At 46.2% G+C, this 18,881-nt stretch overlaps 1 protein-coding gene across 1 annotated transcript in view; it reads right to left on the bottom strand.

Moving 5' to 3' along the window:
- The window catches only part of LOC8032191 (prohormone-3-like), a 197,710-nt gene that overhangs the window by 33,002 nt on the left and 145,827 nt on the right, over nt 1-18,881 (bottom strand). The window lies entirely within an intron of this gene.

Raw genomic sequence — 18,881 nt, 5'->3', positions numbered from 1 at the left:
GCATATCTCCTTTCATCATCAAAGGACCGGCGTCCAGGCGTCTCTCCGAGCAAATATTTTTGCGAGCGAGATCGGATCACCGAGCCTCGATATTTCTCGGTATCGTATCTTTGTAGCTGTGTCTTTGCCATGTTAATCTCCTCAGTATATTCGCCGGGATTGAGGCTTTCAAGCTCATAAAGCTCTGATAGCATCTCGAGCAGGTTTCGTAGCTCTAGCTTTTTCATAAAGGTAATGGAGCTTGAGCGTTCAATTGCCCAATTTTTAACTTCTTGCTTGAACATGTCCCATTTACAAAACACGTGTAGGGAAGCGTTCTGTTTGACACTGGAAAGGATGGCGGGTATACCATCGGTGAATATTTTGTCGTTTAAGAGTGATGTGTTTAATTTCCACAGGCTCCATTCACGCCTTAGGAGGGGTTGTTTCTTTGTCCCAAAAGTTACCGATACAAGGCAGTGGTCTGAGAAAAATATAGGTTTCAGTGAGTAATCAGAAATATTGTCATCAAGGTCTCCAGTGACATATATCCGGCCGAGTCGAGCGTGAGAGGAGCGTTGGAAATGTGTATAGTGCACTCTGCCTCGTTTTTGTTTTCCGATGTCTACTAAGTTGTTATCGCTCACAAGAGATTGGAGTACAGCTGCGCTAGGGTCGAATCTAGTCGTTAGTTGGGAGCGATCGTTTAGATGTAGCACACAGTTGAAGTCTCCCAATAGAAACAGTTTTCTATCTGTGTCAATGTATGGTGTTAGAAAAGAAAAAAAAATGTTTGCGCGCTGTCACATCATTTGAAGCGTACACGCAAATAATGCGCAATTGAATGTTTACATGGTCTAGATCGCAAGATATAAAGCGCCCTTCCTGGTCGGTATTGAGAGAAGCAGCAGTTAAACCCAACCCCTTCTTTAAAACAAACGACATCCAGCCGATGTGCCAGATGCATGAGTGAGGCACACTTCGAAATCTTTCAGGAAGGGCTCCAATGCGATCTCGGTTCGTTCCTGGCTGCACACTTTCGTTTCCTGCACAGCTAATATATCGATCTTCTGCTGGACTATTAGTTGTAGAAGTTGACACTGCTTCCGTTTAGAACTGAGACCTCTCACATTTAAGGTGGACACGCGAAGTTGGAGGGTGCTGGACATGCGATCACTTATGGTCGGGCGTTATCGCCCGTTTGCTTGTCTTCAACAAGCTTGGCGCCAGGGAGCGTCTTCGAATACGGCTTATGTCGAACAGCGCCCAGTCTCTTTTCATAGTGCTTTGCTCTAGATATAAGGCCGTCATTTAATCCCACGTTGGTAAGCGCTTCTAGTTCAAGAATTGAGTCCTGTACCTCATCGTTTTCCTTTGTTTCGGTGTCTTCCAGGTTAGCCTCGGTGGTTGTTTCGCACTGTTTTTCGTTCGTGAAGGCGTCCCTATTTGTTGGAGTCGCGGGGTTTGTCGGGGTGCTGTTTTCGGTTGCAGGCGAAACGGTGATTATTGGGTCTTCGCTAGAGGTAGTGGCCGACGTGAGGTTCTTTGGCACAACCGCTTTCTGGAGGCCGATTGAGACCCACCGTCCAGGGCTGCTGCCATTGCAGAGACGTCGCGATTAGGGTCAACAACTTCGCTTACATCCATGAGGTTCTCTGTTGTTGATTCTTCAGTTGTCCCCAACCTCAGCCTGTCAGCGTAGGTCATGACGCAGTCCTCCGGTTTATGCCCGTACCGTCGGCATTTCGCACACCAGGGAGTCCGGCAATGGCGGCGAATGTGGCCCACTCGATGGCATCGTAGGCACGAAGGAGGCCGACCTGAGATAAGAAGCAAGCTCTGGCACCCGAAGATGGTCATCAGGTGTGGAATCTTGTTCACGTTACTGTCGTCTCGAAGGGTCAGTTGTACTTCACGGTTGAGGGTTTTCATGTCCTCCATTCCTTCACATCTCCACTTTTCTCGCACTACGGAGCGTAGTGTGCCGTAGGGTTCCATCGCTTCAACGATTCTTCGGTTTTCCATATAAGGTGGTAACCAAAGCAGTCTGATCTTCACCTCCTTTGTCTCTGGATCAACAACGAGACATTTCCGTCCTTTCACCTTCAGGTTTTCACATGCGACGAGCTTTGCTTTTGCAAGCGAAGTCGCACACTGGACCATCCACACATGAGACATTTGGTATTGTCCCATGGCGATTATATCCTTTAGATCAATGACGCCCTTGAGGGCATCTCTGAAGTCCGGAGCTCGGTATGGTCTGGCAGCGAGATCATCATGAAGGAAGACAGAATTTAGAACGAGGTTACCTGTAGGCAGACGTGTCATCAGAACACGGTAGTCGTCCATCGCAGTAATGGTAGCATCTGAATCTGTAGCCTGAATTCCTCGGCCAGAGGCCGATTTGTTTTCTTGAACGGAGAACATGAAAACGCAGCCTTTCGCTACGGCGTCTTCTTCTTTCTCTGAGCTAATCCACAGCTTAGAATAGGCGTGTTTACAATCCGTTTTATACGAGACCCAATAGGCGACTACTGCCGGCACTTTTTCCCCCCGGTTATTCTGCCGGCTGCCGGCAGAATAGACACTTCCTAATGTCAATTCAAAGGCCGCCGAATGCTTTTATTCTTTTTTTTTGTGATTTCATCAACTATGTTCGGCGCAGTGAGCGCTTTTTCATTAACACGGGGATAGACGGCGCCCAAGTATGGGGTCCGTCCCAAACCGACCGCTCCGGTTTTTCTACCAGTGGTGGTTCCGCATTCTCTCGCTCACCGGATTTGTTATTCCTCGCCACCGCCACTCTGCCACCAGGTTGCCAGAGTCCGTAAATCCCTGTTATCTGCTTCCTCTTCTTCGTCTTCGTCTTCGTCTTCGTCTTCTTCTTCTTCTTGGGTTTAAAGCTTCTTGACCTTCGTGTTAAAGCTCGCCTTCGTGCACGACGGTGGCACCTGTGACCGATACAGCACCAAAGCAAAACACGAGGCCAGCCACTGGCCACACACTAACCACACCACCACAACGCGAAAAAGGTGAGCACGCTGCGCCGCCGACACCGTGGCCGCCGAGGAGGGACTTCATACCTCAGAGCCCTCTGCGGCGGCGCGGAACTAACTACTCCTGGTTCGAGGCTAGCTCCGTACACGATTTGGTCGCTCGCTCCCCGAGGGACGAGTGGCCAGAGTCATCACCTAAATGTGTTCCTTACACCGTTGTTCAGATCACGGTGTGGTCCAGATGCAGCCGATGCTACAAGCGCGAGCTCCGGTCTTTCAGCGTCCCTGCCAAGCACGCGCGCCCGTGCAATGCACCCACTGTTCAGGGCCGCATGTTCGCGCTTGTAGCATCGGTTGTGTCTGCTTCTAAGCTGAAACGAAGTATAGAAGTGCTCGTTCGTGGTGCTCTTCACGAAAATATTGCGCCATGCGTTCAGACTACGGCTATGGCAAAACGGCAAACACACAGTTTTGCCCCCGGATGCACCACGGGTATATTTCTGCGAGAAAGGAAGCAAAGAAAGTCTCTTTCTTGACTGTTCCCGGCGACGACATCGGCGACAAAAGCATCGGCAGGTTTATTCTGGTGTTACTTAAGAAACATGTCCAAAATCAACATAGTTTAACTTTCAAACAATTTTAAGGAGCGCATATCACACGCCCTATACTTACTCGCGGAGCAAGAAAGCACCCAAATCGCAGCGGACGCAAGCGGACACAGCCTCTCAGTGTCGACAGCAAAGCCACCGCCTCACACTGACCGGCCGCTCCTAGTATCGCTAGCCGATGCTGGCACCTCCCCTTTTAGCCACAGTACCCGAGTTAACTCAGAAGGGAAGGTCCACTTTGTCTTTTTTGTTCTAGGTACTCTTTCCCTACACATACAGGGTGCGGTCGTAAAGGCCAACATATTTGGCACACCTTGCAAAATGTGAGTTGCAAATGAACATACCTAAAATTGGGCACCCTATGCAGGACGTTCGTCGTCTGGACACTAGTTTGTGAGCTTGCTCGCAGGTTTGTATTGTTTATATATTTCGTTAAAAGCATTGATTATCATAATTACCTTGCTGATCGCCAGCATCTACTATTGGTCTTTTGCGTTTTTGCATTCAGCGAACCACTCGGGAGCGAGCTCATAAACCACTTTAGATGGAAGATAGGACGAGTTTGCTATTCATACTTGTAATCTAAAGCGTACAAGAACCATTCATATTCAGGCTCGCACCAGTAAAAATGAATTGCTCACTCAGCGCCAAGTCAGTGATTTTTTTTACTGGTGTGCCTGTCTGAGTAGGAATGGTCCTTTTCCGCTGTAGATTACAAGCATAACCATAGCCTCTGCAATACTCACTGGGCCTGATAGTTCGGTAAAGGAGCAATAGAGTGCCGGGACGCAGATTTGGAGCGCTAGGATCTGGTAGCGAAGAGCATTTCTCGGGGAGTCTGGTATTCACAGCACAGCTTTTGCAGCGGCGAGGACCCGACGTCTCGCCGCAGTGGGCGTCAGCGTCTCGCCGCAGTGGGGCGCCGGTTACATGACTCTTGTCTGCCGCTCTAACTTTTCACTTTCGGTTGCCACGTCCTGCCTGTGACGATCTGCCAGGGTTTGTCAGTATAGAGGGGGCTATGGCATAACCCATTGTGCAGGCGAAAAAATTGCTGGTATACACTAGAGCCACCAAATTAGCTACGCTTGCAGTATCGGCACTCTGCTCCTCGATATTGTTTTGGGTGCCGCCATCTTGGTACTTAGTGCAGAGCAGACGCAATTGCCGATTGTCATGACAGACAGTTTTAGTGTAGCGTTGCTGGCTCTTACGTACGCAACACGCAATAGTATAGCGTACGCTCAAAATGACCTCCTCGGACCGAATTTTGTTGTGTGTTACGTTTTCGAGTGAACACTGCGCATTATCTTGGTTAAACTTGCTAGAGCCGCAGAATTCCGCGTGCTTACAGCGCAACCATGCTCCTGGAAAGAAATATTGAAATTGAAAACGTGTCCGATCATTTTATTTTAAATTAAATCAAGCCGCAGCTACCTCGTCAGGCGCGCTTTTCTGCGGGGTACAGAGGCTACGAGTACGAGTGCGTAGCCAAATTCGATTATAGAGCCTCCGTCAGTCGTCTCGTGGAAACGGCACCTTTTATCAATGCTATCGCGGAATGAAATTCATGACCTACGGATGTCCAGTGCATAGCGAGAACTTCGGCGATTTGTTTTGAAGTCATTTGTCCGTCGGCGATGAACTGTGCGAATAGGCTTAGCGTTGAGCAGATCGCAGCGTTGACGCACGTTCCGAGCGGCAAACATTTTCACTGTGCACTCCTTCAGCCGCACGGCGATCTGATTCGACCGCGGAGGCCCCAGAAAGGATTGCCGAGCTGAACACCACGCAATTTCACGTAACACAGAACTTCGAAAACACCACGTCGCCCTTGCTGCGCAAGTCGAGGTAACCGCCATCTTGAAACTGGCGCTCTCGTTGGGTCCGAGATCTTTTCAGAGCGTCCCGCAAAGCCCGCTAGCCCGCCACGCAAAATCCCCAGCGTTGCGTGCGTACGCAATACGCTAGCCCTTCTATTGCGTTCTGTGCATGCGCACTCACGACCCGCAATTTCCTTGCGTTCGCAAAGCTATAGCGTACGGTCTACTAAAACGGTCTAATTAAAGGGGTCATGAAACGATTTTCCTACTTCTTCCTCCTTAGTTTTAATCCTCAACTCAAATGCGAATTGTGAAATCACGTCATCGTGACATTCTTCGGCACCGGTGCGATGACTCCTAGCTTCCACTGTACTTTTTATGCACGCCATAGAACTTGTCATTCCCCAGTGACGATAAGTTCCGTCGGGGAACTCATTGGCCACGGACGCGAATCCAAATATTCGTCGACGGAATGATTGTTGACAATCGCATACGTCCGAGTAACGCAGTTCTCGTGTCCAATGCGTGAGCTAGGCTCGGCTGACGTCAGGTTGGCACTGCTGACGCGCTTTGGGAACCGCGGATGTATCATAGTGAAAAGGCGGAGAGCGTTCGAAAGCAAGAAGGTACAAAATAGTCCGCTATATTTTCGAATGTTCGTACCGAAAAGCTGGCTTTTGACTTTTTACCCTCTTTCTTTTGGCCAACCAAACGACATGCGACTAGTAAAGTTCCCAATTTAAAATCATTTATCCCAGCCCAAAATTCGTTACATGGCCCCTTTAAAAATGCGACTTCCTCAGCATAAGATTCAGTGTTAGGAAGCTCATGTAACATTTATTGCTCCGTTGCTAAATTTTTAAACATTTGTGGAGAACGGAAAAGCGTTTCTTGTGATTTCAGATAGAGCTTCAGATGACCGGAAATTATGAATTTAAGTGCCTAGATTGCTAAGTGTCGTCACTCGAAAGCGTAGCTTATTTTGTGATCCCAGTATATTCCTTTCCAAAAAAGAGCGCGTGGCCGGCGCCATTTTGAGTGTTCGTGAATATGGCGCATGCTTTGCTCGCTTTCCGAAGCGACGAACACGCACGTACTGGGCTGTGAAGATCGCACGCTGCACTGTTATTTTCTAAACATTATAAAGGTGTATACAGGAACTCATCTATGTTAGTGGTGGCGCGTCGGGTGCACTTCCGGTCTGGCGCTGTAGGCAGAAGTCCTTATGTGAGACGTGTATTCCTGCGTTGTTTTGGAAAGAAGATAAAAACCAGCCTTCTCGTCAAACGCCGCGACTGTGACTGTACAAAAAGAGTCAAGAAAGGTTTGAAGGTCAGTTTTCATGTGCTCGTTTTGTCTGAGGACGTGGATATGTGCCGTGAAAAGGGAAAACCAGATGCCGTCTGACCACGATTGCTTGGGCGGGGAGCACTTTGGGTTGTATTCACGGACACTTCTGGTCATCAGATTTATTTGTCTTGTTGCAACATGAACGCCGGAAAACTGTCAAGTCGTGTGGACCACCTGCGGACTACGTTCAGTGCGTCTTCAAGTTCAAACGGCCGCCTAATCGTTCGAGCTGACGTCCGCTCTTTCAATCGTTTCTGCTTGTCGTCTGCTCTTTTAGACGACGCCGGCCCGTAGGCCAATTGTTGGACCGGTACTTGCGATAAGAAGTAAGTGCAGGCCTCAAAAGACTTAAGTTTAAAGGTTAGTAAGCAGGCTCGATGAAAACAGTAGAAACAAGGAGATGTTAATCACTGTTACCAGTGGCCATCACCGACTTGTTATGCCTGATTCACTTGGTCCGATTCTGCTTACGATTTTTAGTATCGACGTCGACCATCTCAGCTACTGTTCCCGCTTTTGCAGACCGAGCGACATCGCGACTGAAAATTGCGAGCGAATCTTGCGAATCAGGCTTAGCGTCCATACTGCGGCGCCCACGCGGAATGAACCAGCGCATGTCACATTATTCACGCGAAGTTTTGCGGTGTAACGAGCCTCGGTAATTTCGCTGAGGCGGCTCAAGTAGTCAGGCATTGCCAGGAAGACATAGAATCAACAATCGAACGCGAAAAAGAGCAGGGGGACTCACTCCGACGCCGACAACATCGCATTTCAATGGTTTGTTTATGTGCGACGGCGAGCTTTTTGCCCACACTCCATCGCGCATGCGCGGCGCCGGTGGCGTCCGCTAGGGGCGTTCCGGTTTGTTTGTAAACATAAGTTGGTGCATAGACCTTTCTAAAAACAATAGACCCTTTGCTATATTACCCAAGCATCAAGGAGAATGCAGGGATTGGTGTTCCACGTGCCACACGCGCACGCCTTTGCCGTATAAAAGATTCGAAGTAAATAACCAAAATAAAGTGTTGACGAACACTCGTGCAAGATACCATTTGTTTTAAGTGTTTGCCTTAGAAACTTTACTACTGCTGAAACCAGCACGTGCAGCGCGTGGAATACCGACCCCTGCATTCTCCTTTATGGTGGGTAATATAGACCATCCCATTTAGCGCTCTCTGGGCGGCACCATTTTGTTCGACAGCAGCCGTACCGGCGGGCTGTACGGAACATCGAACTCTCGCTCGTGGCTGCCGTTGTGAAGTGGTTCGCGTTCTTACAATAGTTATGGTTACTCCAAAATCAGCCTATAGCTCTCTGTTTTTCTATTTCGGTAAATGATCAACTAGCATATTTCAGACTCCCACTCATGGTCGCTAAAGGCCTTCACCAGTACGAACTTTGTATAGTAAAAAAGGCACAGCAAGCGGAGTTACTTTTAGCCGGGGAGACCGGCCAATCTGACACAGTTTTCCCTATTTTTTTTTTTATTTGCACGCAGGTTACAGCTAATTGGACCCTGTTGTCGTTTTATCTAGCATAGTATTATACGATAACTGGCATACCCAAATCTGCGCATCTGCGCTTGAAATTTTCAAAATGACGCGATTTGAAGCAGAGTTTGCACGCCAGCCGTATGCTAGGTACAGCCCACTCGGCGGAGCGGACGACATCCGGGTGAGAGGGAAAGGGCATTTTTTCTCTTTTTACCCTCTCTGCTATGACCCTAATGGAAAGGTCTATAGCAATAGGTCTATTGGCTCCTGGCCCCTTCATTTATGGTGTTCGTGCGCATAGCGCGTGATTTGCTCGCTTTTCGAAGCGATGAACATGCGCGTGCTGGGCTGAGGAGATCGCACGCTGGGCTGAGGATTGGAATGATACACCACTCCAATCCTCAGCCCAGCGTGCGATCTCCTCAGCCCAGCACGCGCATGTTCATCGCTTCGGAAAGCGAGCAAAATCACGCGCCATATGCACGAAAAACTGAACCGGCCAGGAGCCCTTTTTTGGGAATGTATACGTAAGGGGTGTATTCACTGGGCGCCATATTTGAGGACAATGTGTAAGGCGCATGCTCAGAACGAGCTCACATTAACACCCTGCTAAGACCGGAAATCTTGATGGTGCGGAAGGGCCGGATTAAGGTACGGGCTAAAAGGGCTGCAGCCCTGGGCCCCAGGTTGTCAGGGGGCCCCATGCTGGCCCCTAAAAATGAAAAAAAAAAGGTTAGTCTTTTTTTTATTTAAGAAAGTTTAGGCAGAAAGCAGAAGAAACACTCCAAAGGGCCTTTGGCGCAATGGCTTTCTTGTTCTCTTTTCCTCAACAAGGAAACAAGGATGCCATAAAGTTCCCGTCTCTAGATCAGCTGGCGTTTGTGAGCTCGTTGTACAAGAGCGTGCCAGAACAACAAAATTTAACACGGCCTCCCAAGCCACTTCTAAGATTTTTTTTAATTGGAGCTTGATGGAAGGATCGTTATGGAGCTTTCTTTTGTACTTGGGCCCCCTTAGCGTGTTTTAGGGACAATTGCGGGCGGGAACTTAAGCAAGCATTAAGCAAGCAACGCAGATGGTTCACACATGTTGTTTTAAGCCTTTTCGTGAAACTCCATATGGAGTTCATTCCAGAACGATAAGTTTGGAACAAGCGAAAAGCTGCCCTTAAATCTTCCGGACACCGTCTCTATAGCCACCAACAAAGAGGCGTTTCAAGGAGCCGGCTCTTAAGACGCCCCTCAACAGTTTTCGATGGGTACTGACTGCAAGAAAGTGCTCTAGAGTCGATATCTGGTCTGCCAGTGCAACTGAACACTCTTCCTTCCAGCGACTGATACGAATACTGCAATGGTTTCACCAACCTCTGAGGTATAACCTCTTAATTTTTGACTTTGAGTCACAAAACAAAATGGCCGCCGAGGTCTAAAATACTTAATTTAAAAAGAACAAGATTATTACTAAATCTGTTGCGAAACATTTTTCCCATTCAAAAAGACAGCGTGTAAATACAAAAAGAAAACATCTTCTCGATTCTCATGATAAACCCTTTAGATGTAAATGTGCCCGAACGACAGTGGTCGATGTTTTAGAACCGCACGCAGTTTCTCCTATGCTTTCAATGTGGAAGTCTGTGCTTGTTTCCGAAATCAGGGTTCAGTTATTAGAAGAGCGTTTACAAAGTAGTTTGATCTCGATAAAGACTGCTTCAACCAACGAAATTTCTTTCTTGCCTATGTCACTTCCTTCACTGTTTACACTAGTAATTAATTAACAGAGGGCTAATTAGAAGTTAAAACATTTCCAATCATTTGGAACAAGTGCAATAATAAGGGCTCTAGATTTTCGTGGCAGTTGTCGATTCGCGAGGCATGCCATTTAGGCGAAGCGAAATTAGAATGGCAATTTTGCAGGTACCATTTCGTTTGCTGCATAACTCAATTCATGTGTGATCAATGATGTCACTCGACATGTTAGCAAGAGGGTCACCTGTGCTTTAAGTCGACATCGTGTTCAACTTGTACAAACTGGCCCGGACATGTACTCTATGAATCTAGATGTAATTCTAGTCAACCAAATTCGTGAACGGAGTCAACATTTTAAACGAAAGCAATTTGGTGTTGTTTTTTGTTTTCTTTTGTGGTTAAGTTGCTGGATATGAACGACAAATCCTAATATTTTCCGCAATGTTTATTTGATTTCATTTTGAACCTCAAAATAACAATATTGTAAATTACCAGAGGGGTTGATTTTTTTCAAAGTAGCTCCTACACAATTGCATCCGCCTCAATGCCAGCAAGGAAAACTTGAATACCAGTGAATTTACGGATGTAAACAAGGCTCGACAATAATCATACGATGGAACATATCTAGATTTAACAAGCTCAAAAATATACATATTCCCGTCATCATCGTTACATCCACCACCACCATCATCACCACCACCATTATCATAGGTAGAGGCCTCGTAGCAGCCACAGCCCAGTGCTCCCAGATGCCTTAATCCGGCACTGTCAGCGGAATGCGCGTTGCGAAAGAACTGCGGAAGCTCGTCGTCAGCACGCTCTCAGCAGCCGCGCACACAACTATGGCCGCCAGTGAATACGCCCGATGTGCTTACAAACATGAGACGCTGCTTGCGTCCCAAGTGAATTCCGGTCATTGCAAGCCTGTCAAGCTTGCGTATGTTTTCAGTGTAAGAAAACATAAATTCTACACGGAAAACAAAGTCGAAGATATAACGAGGGTGTTGGGCTGTACGATTTAACGTCTTCAAAGAGACAAGTTTGTTTACAAGATTATTTGAAAATGTTGAAGAGATCTCCGCTTCTTGGTTCTTTTGGCGTTCATCTGGAGAATTAGTTGTTAAATGTTTCATTGACGTTTCAAACAGCAATGTTAACAGAGCTTTGTTCATTCTTTTTAGGAACCGGAGGTTTGATCTGACGTCATAGATTGAAGCACCACCTGGTGGCATTTGTAAAAAAAATGGGTCTATAGAACATATAAAAAGCACGGCCGCCGATATTATTTTATTTTTAATATTTCACTACATACAAGTTTAGCTCTAAAAATAGACATAAAACTTATTGCGAAACTACGTTCGCGTGGCAAGCTTTAGGCATGATTGTGTGGAATTCGAATTTCGCTGCTGCGACCAAGAGCTCAGTGCTGGAATGGCGTTCATCTTATTTAATCAGCGAAATACGACCTTCTTAGCAGAAAAGTGAAAATACTTACGCAATTTGACGTATCTTGCAGCGAAGCACCACAGAAACAGCCTCGCTTCTATGCATCGAAGGTGCAATCATTATTCTGCGTAGCGTCTTTGAAAGCAAGCCCTGACAAATCTAGTGCTTCAGCGGGAATAACACGAAGTTCGCGCCCCTTGCCATCGCGCACGTCAGCTTTGACTCTGTTCTTTCGCGTTTCCCCGTTTTCTCCACAGCGCGCCCTCCCTCAATTCTTACGCGTGACGGTAATTGCGTGATATGGAAGGAAATAGATGACCGTTCCTCTTTATAATGAACATTGTGAGTCACAGATGAGAACATTGGGCATAGTTATTGGCACCTTTCAATGGTTCATTGTCGACACAGACATCCCTACGAAAATGATAAATTTTCAGGTTTTGCTAAAGTTGAGGCCATACCGATTTGTAAAAATACTTCGGGTAAGCCTTCATCGATGCAAATAACAAAAATAAAAAAAGCTAGTGATTGTCGTTTAGCAGGCCACTTCCTCCTTGAAAAACACGGACGGATATTCCCAAACTCACCAGGAAGTTTTTCTTTTTTGTTTTCTTTTTTGCTTTTTTTTGCATTCGGCCTTTTAGCATTTGCCACTTATTGGCTAGGTTTGAACATCGAGGACGGCAGACACTTGCACGTAAAAGCTTGAGCGCGTGTGCGTGAACATCTTTCAGCCTTTGCGTATGCGTGTGTGTATGTGTGTGTGTCTGTATCTACTTGGTCAAGGACGTAGGAGTTTATCTGAGACGTCTGTATTGTGCTGGACGGTAGACAAACATGAGTGTTTCTTTCGCTTTCAACTATCTCTTCACCTTAGCTAACCTGGCTGGCCGCAAATAATGCTATATTCACGCGACACTGCTATCATAAGATGTGTATAAGTGGGTTAGAACACCCACTGACTCCAATAACAGAAATGTACAAATTCGGCAACGCACAGATCTGCAGAATACAACTGACTGAGGTTCATACAAACCTGTTTTAGCCTTGAGTGAGAATAGAAAAGCGCACAAAGGCCATTAAAACACTCCATTGCATTAACGTTAACACAAAGTTAGAGTAAAGTAAATAGTTGTCCCTGTTGGTTTATAACTGTAAATGTAAAAGCGCCGAAAAAAAGACAAGGACTAGGACGGTGAGACAACACAAGGTACACTCGCAAGTGTTGTTTAATCGGAAAGTGCATGCCTAGTGTCGGCCACCGAAAAACCTTGCAACAAAAACACAGAATTAAATTTGCTGAGCGTGCCTGAGGAGTTATTTACGAAATATTTCTTTCTTGCGGCGTTGTGCACATTCGCCAGGCGGGCAGAGGCGTGAATGACAGTGACCGCGAGCATGCGGCAGCTACGCGAAGTAGACCGCCTGGTCATCTCGCCATTCATGGTAGCAGATGCACCTGCGCGCTTGTGTTGCATGACATTTAAAGTTGGGCTCGACACTAAGATAAAAGAAGCAGAGGGGTGCACAAGGCATATGCCATTCGGGATAGGGGTGCAAACTGCATTAGTGAGGCGTTAGTCGCCCAATCAAGTGAAGAATCTATATATGTTAGACAGGCGTTGAACCGGCATGTTGATGACTGACAGGTGGTTGGGGGCCTATATTAGCGATGTACAGGGTGTCACAAAAGAAAAAGTACACGGTCTTCTTTACCGCAAAAAATAAACGAGGCATCGCCGAACGGTCATTCTTCGTCCAAAGGTAGAGGAGCTAGAGGTCACAACCAGATGCCAAAGTTTCAGCCCGATTCGATAACTTAATCAAAAATTATAAATGATTTTCCGAAAATTTCAATGGGAAAATGGAGCACATTTCTGCCCGTTTTCAGTTTCCTGTGCGATAGAGCCCCATGTGCTTGAAAACTCCGTTGGCAGCCATTTTTCCATTGAAGATTTCAAAAAATCGCTTATAACTTTTGATTAAGTTATCGGATGGGGCTGAAACATTGGCATCTCGTTGTGACCTCTAGCTTTACCTTTGGGCGGAGAATGAGCGTTCGGCGATGCCCAGTTTATTTTTCCGGTAAAAAGAGACAGTGTAAATTTTCTTTTGTGACCACCCTGCACTTTCCAAATGAACAACATTTGCGGGTGTGTCTTGTGTTGTATCTCTTTCTCTTAGTCCACGAGGAAGCCCCAGGCGATAAGCGGTAATGCTGTTGCCAGTTCAAAAATGCCATGTGACCTATTCCTTGAAAGCTTTCTTTCTTCTTGCAAGTCTGCAGATCCCCATTCATTAAACACAAAGCTCCGTTTTATTCAGACATCCCAAATTCGACCTGCAGACATAAGACGTGCCAGGCGTGCCATTTTGAAATAATTTCACGTAGCCTTTGGATTTGGGCGGATATTATGGGCGATTATGAACTCCGCGGACCTCGTCTACATCCCAAACTGCCGAGTCCTTTGTTTGGGCTTTGTGTAATTTTTTTGTTCCATCCTTTCGCTTTAATAAAACTTTTTTTTGTCTGGTTTCCCGCAAGGTCAGAAAGGGCGTAGGGTTCTCTTAATGGGCACTGAACCATCCCTCAACTAAGGCTTTTAGGCCGCTTTACATCTTCCTTCTGTATCCACATAAAAGGAAAGTACTGTTCTGAATGCAAATTGGTAAGCTCCAGCAGGAACCAGGTTCTAGCCTTTGCTTCTTTTCGCTTATTTGTCTAGCTTTTTTTTATCATTTGTTCTCGTTCGCGGCCGGAGTTGGAGCGACCAGCCGTTTCGTATTCAAATGCGCGGAAGATTAGGGAGACCGCGCGAGTAAGGGTAACGAAGCGAACAAAAAATTCAAATTTGCCAGACTTGTGCTGAGGGCGCCGCGTCCCCTGGGAACGGCCAAGGCGCGCGTTGGAGCTTTCGAACTTTCATTTTTACCCCCTGTAGAACTGTTCCTCCCCAAAGTCTCATCAAAATTTTCTTGGGCAATGCGCGTTCTTTTTCGAAAATGCTTCACTGTACCTGGCGTTTTTTTTTTTTTTTGTTTTTTTTTTTTGGGGGGGGGGGGGCACACAGGTCGCTATTGAAGTACTAAGGAAATTGCATTCAAAGATAACAAGATGAATTTGCATATACTTTGAAAGCGGTTACTTAAGAACCGAAATTTTTAGTTTTTTTCAGGGTTTTTAAAAGAGATGAAAATAATCGGTTATTAATTTTGTTTCAGAAAGGTGAGCATATATTATGAAAGTCTGGAGTCACTTTGAATACCCATAAAATACTTATTTGCTCGCGCAAACAAAAAAAAAGTTCCGGTTTATAAGAATAGTAGTTTATTTTAATGTATCTTTTTAGATGTACACTGATGACGACGATGGGCAGTATATTAAAAAAAATGTATGAAATTAAAAGACGGTAGCCATGTGACCGGAATTAAAACCCCACTCCGAAAGGCGGCTTGATATAAATATTTGAAAGGAAACATATTCGGCAGAAATATGCCTAGTTCGGTAAAAATTCAAGTCTGAAAAGGTCGTGCAGGTATATGAACATAGTCCCACGAAACCTCCGTCTCAAGCGCCTCGTCCACAAAGAGGAAGGGCATAAGATCGGGGCACAGAGAGATAAACGTTTGGTAAATGCCTGAATTCACGATTGCCAGGACATGATAAGAAGAAAAGAGCTAGACCTCTTCGCGCGCCGGCAACTCGAGCACCGTATTTAGGACGAGTTCCCGGCTTTGCAGGTTTTTGCCACGAATTTCGCATCCACTGCTTCGAATAAACGACAGGCATCTCAAGATAAGAAGATTTCAAAGCTAACAAAAAAAGGACGATTTAAACTGAGGAGCCAATGACACCAACTTCGTCAAGAAGCTCTCCTCTCGACAACTCTCATCATGCGAGATTGAAGTCTTGGCTAAAGGCCACGGATTTAACATGACCACGACACGGCCGCCTCTACCGACAAAGGTCTCGGCAATAAGGACGGCATCACGCGCCTAGATCCTAGCGTCCAGGATGGAAAGCGTCTTAAAGCGCTTGGCATCCTTTCGAAGCTCCCACAACGGCAGCGACACAACCTCCCGACGGAAGAAGTTACAGCATTTCGCAAACTTCGCGAAGATACGGAGATTCTGCTTTTTGCCTGCCAACAAAAGAAAATCGACCGTCGTCCTTGGGCGGGAGATATACGAGGAAAAGATACGGCACTTCTTGGGAGCCGTGCTGAGGTAAAACGTAAGAAAGACTCTACGCTGCAGGTTCAAAGGAACTTGAACAAAACGCTAGCAGAAATTATTTAGAACTTGTCTGAATCAAAGAACCTTCACCTGCGGCTCATTTTTAGGAATGGCACCGCTCCAGGATTTTACGGCTTTCTAAAGATCCACAAACCTAACGTGCCTCTGCGACCTATTGTGGACTTCACAACCTCGTCACTACGGGCGCTATTCAGTTACCTTCACCGGACTTTGGCTCCCCTCGCTGGAAACACGTCGACCCATCTAGAAAATGTCGGCCCCTTCGTGGAGCGCGCCTCGCATATACAACTTAGCGACGGCGACATGTCTTTCGACGGGGTGTCCTTCTTCATGAATGAGCCAGTTTCCCTTGCTATTGCTGCAGCCTATGAAGCCCTCAAAAAAGACAGCTACTCGACCACAAGTACCAACCTTAGGGTGGATTAGCTGGGCCGTCTGCTCGAGTTTTGTCTCGGCAGCACATACTTTTCCTTTAAAGGAAAGCTTTTTAAGAAGGTCCGTGGCACTGCAATGAGTGTGGCTATCTTGATCACAACGGAAAACCTCACGCTAGAAGCAATCAAACCGAGAGCGCTGAGGTCTTTTCCCAACAACCCAAAATATTCATACGCTACGTCGATCAATGTTTCTTCATTCTATAAGACGTGACTAACGCTTTGGCACACTTTAACTCCATCAAGCTGGCCACTTAATTTAATGTGGAATGCGAGACGAAAGCATTTCGCCGCCCCTTGAACTGCTGGTGAACCGACGATGGCAAGATTCGAAGTTTACACTGTATATAAAACCAACGCACACCGGACGCTATAACGATATTGACTCCAATCACCCAACGAGTCATAAGGCGTCACTGGTTTCGACACTCGTGCGTAGAGCAAGGACTATCTGCTCGTCGGAAACCGGTAAAAGAATGAAAAGGAGACTATAATTTCACACCTAAAGAAAAATGTCTACTCTATTAGCTTCAAATAAACGCATCGCCCGACGCCAAGATCTCATCGGACGAAACCAGATGCCACTAGAAAAAAGACAGTCCCATTGAGTCGCGAGCATCAGCGTCCCCTACGTAAAGGGGGGCAGAGAAGAGGTGGTACGAGTACTGGAAAAAGGAGGAGTTTTGGTGGCCCACAAGCGCGCGTTCACAATTGGAAGGTTTATGCCAAGCCTCAAAAATCGTCTACCCTAAAAAATAGCACAGGGTGTGGTTTACACCATCCCATGCGCAGAGTGCCCCGCCACCTACATCGGTGAGACAAAGACATTTTCCGAGCGAATCCACCAACACATTTACGACTTGCGGAAGTTAGACATTTAGTTTGACAGCGAGCGCAGCGCCATCGCCGAACATTTTGATACCCTAGCCAGGGGTGGCCAAGCTGCAGCTCCGGAGCCGCATGGGCTCTTTTTGTGTTAAAGTGCGGCTCGCCGGCTCCCTACCCAACCCCCCCCCCCCCCCCCTCCACACAGACACACTCTCCCAGTCACACGATGCAGCTGCCCAGAGATAAATAGAACGCATTTTAATTGAAAGATAGGTTGCGGTGGTGGTAGTCTTTTGCAACTGCTGCCTTACGTACAGTTGGACTGCTTTTGACTCGGATAGATCGAAACTAGTTCGAGTTTTGTTTATTGCTCTAAAAAGATACATAGCAGTTATAATGTCGTTTTACCTACTTGCATATATATCACACTAAAAATATAGAAGCTCTCTTTTGAATAGTTTGAGATTGAGAGTGATCTAAATATGCCAGACGTGGACATTCGTCAAAACCTCGTCGTTCTTTCCCGCTGCTTTGCGATTTTGTTTCTCTCAGAAACTAAACATGTCAGGAAATTAAAATAAAAAGGAATGTTCTGCTTGGAACATGCGTCACAGAATATAAAAATTTGAAGCAAAATAACAAATATGACTGGTGCAGTTGTGTTTTTTTATTTTGCTTCAAATTTTCATATTTTGTGGCGCATGCTTCAAGAAGAACAATACTTTTCATTTCAACGTCCCGACATGTTTAGCTTCTGAGATAAAAAAATCTTAATGCAGCGGGAAATAACGACGAGGTTTTGACGCCCATAGAGATATTCGTCATTTTTCAAATGGTTCTATTGTATTTTCGAAGACGATGAGGTTATTAGCTGTCTGCTGTTCCGCGTTCTTTCAGTCACCATAGAAGAAGATACTGAGCTGGTTTCGAAACGTACGTTGTTTTTTTTTTCGAGATGCGGTTGGAGCTACATTTTTCGGAATTTCACATTAATATTTTACCAACCATGTTCGAGAAATGAAACTGGTAACTGTATAAAGTGGAGCGAGGTATCCCGATGACTTAGGCCATATCTGGGCACAATCAGTCTTGTACACGTTACTAAAATAAAGTAATCGATTACAATTACTATTACTCTTGGCTAAAAAGTATTCGATTAGATTACCTGATTACTCGACGGCAAAAGTAATTGGACATTACTTAAAGAAGTAATCGTTATTTTTTCGATTACTTTATTGTGTGAAGACACATCTTTAGCGCTCATAACAATGAACTACTTCCAACCTATATTTCACATTTGCGCAAGTATTGAAGAAGAAAAACTGGCTCCCTCTTCGTGGTCGTTGCACCTTCACAATGCGGACACAAGCATAGAATTGCGTTTGAAGGCGTTTAATGATTTGGGCGTTCGCCAGTGTGTGTGTGTGTGTGGGAGGGGGGGGGGGGGAGCGGAGGGGGTTCTAAAGGGTTGCCGCTCAAAGTTTGCGTCGCTCATTTAAGTGAGCTCATCGCTCATGGAAGTGAGCTCGCATGTTATACAAAAGAGCAGCAGCTCCAGGATTTGAAACGGATCATGTGTAGTATCCATTAGCGGAAGAGATCGCCCCGACCACTTCTCAACTCGAAACATTGCTTGTGACAAAGAACACGTAGGGGAAATGAGGAATATTTCAACTGCCTTTGTTATATTTTGCATCCGCTTTAGGCATTCTTCGGTTCTGGTTCTCCTACGGGCTGCGAGTAGGTATCCTAAGCAGCATTTTTTTTAATTTCTGTGTGTGTGTGCGTGAGGGGGCTAGTTTGAACGAAGGCCCCACAAAGCTACATTCTGCTTCCTCAAAGTTCGCCCTGAATGGCCTTTGTCACGCACCGTAGCTTTCCTGGGGCTTCCCACTCCCAGTCCCAGCTCGGGAAAAAAAAAA

The sequence above is a fragment of the Ixodes scapularis genome, unplaced genomic scaffold, assembly GCF_016920785.2.
Source record: "Ixodes scapularis isolate PalLabHiFi unplaced genomic scaffold, ASM1692078v2 PGA_scaffold0__279_contigs__length_252992795, whole genome shotgun sequence".
NCBI classification, from domain to species: Eukaryota; Metazoa; Arthropoda; class Arachnida; order Ixodida; family Ixodidae; genus Ixodes; species Ixodes scapularis.
The sequence above is the reverse complement of the archived record's forward strand: the minus strand, read 5'-3'. Positions and strand labels throughout refer to the sequence as shown.